The 3,404-nt window shown below is 49.7% G+C and overlaps 1 pseudogene; it reads left to right on the top strand.

Moving 5' to 3' along the window:
• Positions 1-1,415, top strand: LOC120869420 (annotated as a pseudogene).
• The last annotated feature ends 1,989 nt before the right edge of the window (positions 1,416-3,404 follow it).

The raw sequence follows: 3,404 nt of genomic DNA, 5'->3' as shown, positions 1-3,404 counted from the left end.
ACATCAGCTGGGCTTGCCCCATGCACCTGGCTGAAAGCAGAGCCCTGGGACCAGACAAGCCGTTGGGATTTAGCCGTGGCTGCAGCTTGGGTCCTGGTGTTGGTGATCGTGAGGCTGGACCTGGCTGGACCTGGCCAGAACAGGCCCTGTCCCCACATCCAAGCCCACCGTGGCGGGGATGGGCTGCCACGGGGGCTGGTTCCCTTCCCTGTTGCCACGGGAGCCGGAGGGTTTCAAGAGAGCCAAGCATGTCTTGGCAGAGTCACTCTTGCTGAAGAACGGGAGCTGCAGCTCTCGCCTCTTCCCTGAGACCCAGGACGTGAGGCGGCTGCAGGTGTGGAGCGCCTTGTGGCCTGGAGGGGGAGCTAGTCCTGATGCTGAAGGTCATGGGGGCCGTGGCCCACTTGTCCCTGGGGGTTATCCAGGACCGGCCGTTGCACAGGCCGCGCCACGTCTGCCCGGAGCTCCAGGCTTGCATCCTGGCTCGGCCCAGGGCGGGACTCCTGCCCCGGGGCCGCCTGCACCACTGGCTGCATCTCCAGGAGGCCCAAGGGGTCCCAAGGCTGCCTCGAGGCCTCTGTCCCTTTCAACCCCTTCAGTCTCCTTATAAGGACCTGAGAGGTGTTGCCAGTGGAGACGTGCACGTCTGGAGACCTGGACCCAACCCTACCCCGTCTGGGACCCTGACCCTCTTTATTCATAAGCCCCAATCCTCCCTTGTGACTTTCTCTCACCCCCTATTGATGGAGCTGCAGAAGAAATGTTTATTTTTCTACTTTCGAACATGTTCAAATAAACAGAAAGGAATTGAAAAAGAAAAGATCCAACTGCCAATTTTCAGGAGGCTGAGAGAACAGAGGAACTTGATAAACAGCAGCAGGGGCTGCCATCAGCAGAATTTAGACTCTGGCAAACTCTAAAGGACAAACAATCCGGTCTCTTCAACAAATACATTCCAAGAGGAATAATTAAAAAAAAGAATGAGAAGTGTCCCTCCGTGGGGACAGCCTTTAGGATAATGGTGATTTAAAGATCTATCCACTGGAGTGTGAGACCTTATTGGGACCCCAGGGCAAGCAGTTTTTAAAGTGTGCAGTTAGGAGACAACTAGGCCTGGGGACACTGACTTGATATCTGTTGCTTAATTAAGGAATTATTATAAAAATTTAAATACGGTCAGGGTATTAAAAGTCCTTGTCTTTTAGATATGCAAACTGAAATGTTCCTAAATGAAACAGATGTCTGGAATCTGCTTCCAAGGAATTTAGGAGTCGGGGAAGTGGATGGACAGGTACAGAAAAAATCAGGCTGGCTGGAAGTTGTTAACCATTCAACGACTGAAGCCCTGGGTTCAGTGTGCATGTGGCATCATTATTCTAGTCTGGCTTTCTTTGTAAATCAAGTTTTCTAAAATGAGCAAATGGAAAAAATAAAAATAAAAATGTGGGTTTAAGCAAGAGAGTAGTTTATTTCTTGCATATAAAATCTGAAGATAGGTGGGGCAGGCCAGGTAAGATGGTGGCTTCCTAAGTGTCAGGAAGCCAGCCCCTTCCAGCCACTTGCCATGCCCCCCATGCCTTGACCTTTGCCTCAGAGTCACACAGAGCTGCTCCATTCCAGCCAGCACAGTCAGGGTGGGAGGCACAAGCTTCTTTCTTTGAAGGACAAGTCTTAGAAGTCACAGCACTTTTCCATCCTATGGACCAGACCTAACCATATGACCATGCTCGGCTGCAGGAGAGGCTGGGAAAGGCAGTCTTTATCCTGCTGGCCAGATGTCTAAACCTCCGGGCTTTTATTAGCAAGGGAGGGTGGGTGAGCAGCTACCAGAGTTTAACTGGCAGTGTCTGCCACGGCTCTATCCCTCTGAGCATGTGGGGTACCACAGGTTGGTGCTCAGAGCTCGCAGCAAGGCTCATGGTAATGCTGTACAGCTGGTGGGCCTGGTGATGCTTAAATATGCTTGTCATTTACATATGCAAATCAAGCAAGCTGCTCAGAGTCTCTGCTCCCCTTCAGATAGATACAGGAGCATCAGGAGCGAGTGTCTGGCTTCCTTAGCTCTCCCAGCCTGGGTGTTCATCTCCAGGAAGCCAGGATGGCAGTGCCATTTCCTATGCTGTCGCTAAAATCAAACCCAGCACCTGGGCCTTCGTCTGGCCCAAGGCCTGGATATTTGTTCAGCCAGTGAGTGAGCTGGAGAGAACTGTTTAGTCTCTTCTTGGACAGCTGAGCAACCTCATGGGGGCCAAGCCCCCAGAGTGGGCAGCATGGTGGCACAGACACCCCACCAGGGGATAAAGCCAGGATGTACCCAAACCACAGCTACTTTTACACTGCCCTGAAGATTTTCACCATGTAGGTTAAGTCAACCTTCATTATTTACTTATTATTTTTATTGAAGTTTAGTTGATTTGGCATGTTATATCAGTTTCTGGAAACTTCATTTTAAAAAGAAATCTTAAATTGATTTTTAAAGTAATCTATCATTGCTATAATGGGTAAGTAGTATGGTCTGCCCTGAATAGAGGGGAACTGAAAACCCAAGATTCTGCTAAAGATTCTTGGCCCTGCTTTCTCTTTCTTAGAGATAAGCTAGCATTACACTGACCAGGATCCTCTTGGGGCATTTAAATGAATCAAGCATTTTTAAATGGGATTGCTTTTTTTTAAACACAACACCCCTCACTGTTACTTAATTCCTGTCTGTCACCACTAACAATCATTTCTCCTGGAATCTGCAGTCCCACTCCTAGGAAGCATGGCTGAACTCTGCACACCTTGGTTTCCCCATCTGTAAGATGGGATTTAGGTTATCTTCCAGGAGGATTGAGACTATTACATGAGATCTCACAAGTCTCAGCATATAAAATGCCTGGCTTGGCTTCCCTGGTGGCTCAATGGTAAAGAATCCACCTGCCAATGCAGGGGACACGGGTTCAATCCCTGGCCCAGGAAGATCCCACGTGCCAGGGGACAACTCAGCTCCTGTGCTGCAAAAACAGTCAACCCACCACAGCTACTGAAGCGTGGGCGCCGAGAGCCTGTGCTTGGCAAGAAGAGGAGCCAGTGCGGAGACCAGCGCACCGCCACTAGAGCAGCCCCGAACCACCACAGCGAGAGGAGGCCACGCAGCAGAGGCCGCCACGCAGCAGAGGCCGCAGCAACCTGAACACATACACAGATCTTTTTGTTTGTTTTTTTAAAGTCTGTCTCACAGAACAAGCACTCAAATGCTGGCTGTTTTCATTTGTGAGTTTCATGGAGGAGAAAATGTGAGTCCTGTCACTAAAGAACAAAACATGGTTTGAGCAAAAAACAAACAAAAACAGCGAAAAAACAAACCCAAGCAACCCAAACTTCAGAGCGGCAGAGGGGAGAGACATAAAAGCCTGAACGCTTCA

Source organism: Oryx dammah, unplaced genomic scaffold (assembly GCF_014754425.2).
Source record: "Oryx dammah isolate SB20612 unplaced genomic scaffold, SCBI_Odam_1.1 HiC_scaffold_10, whole genome shotgun sequence".
Taxonomy (NCBI): Eukaryota; Metazoa; Chordata; class Mammalia; order Artiodactyla; family Bovidae; genus Oryx; species Oryx dammah.
Note: the sequence above shows the minus strand (reverse complement) of the source record. Positions and strands in the feature narration are given on the sequence as shown.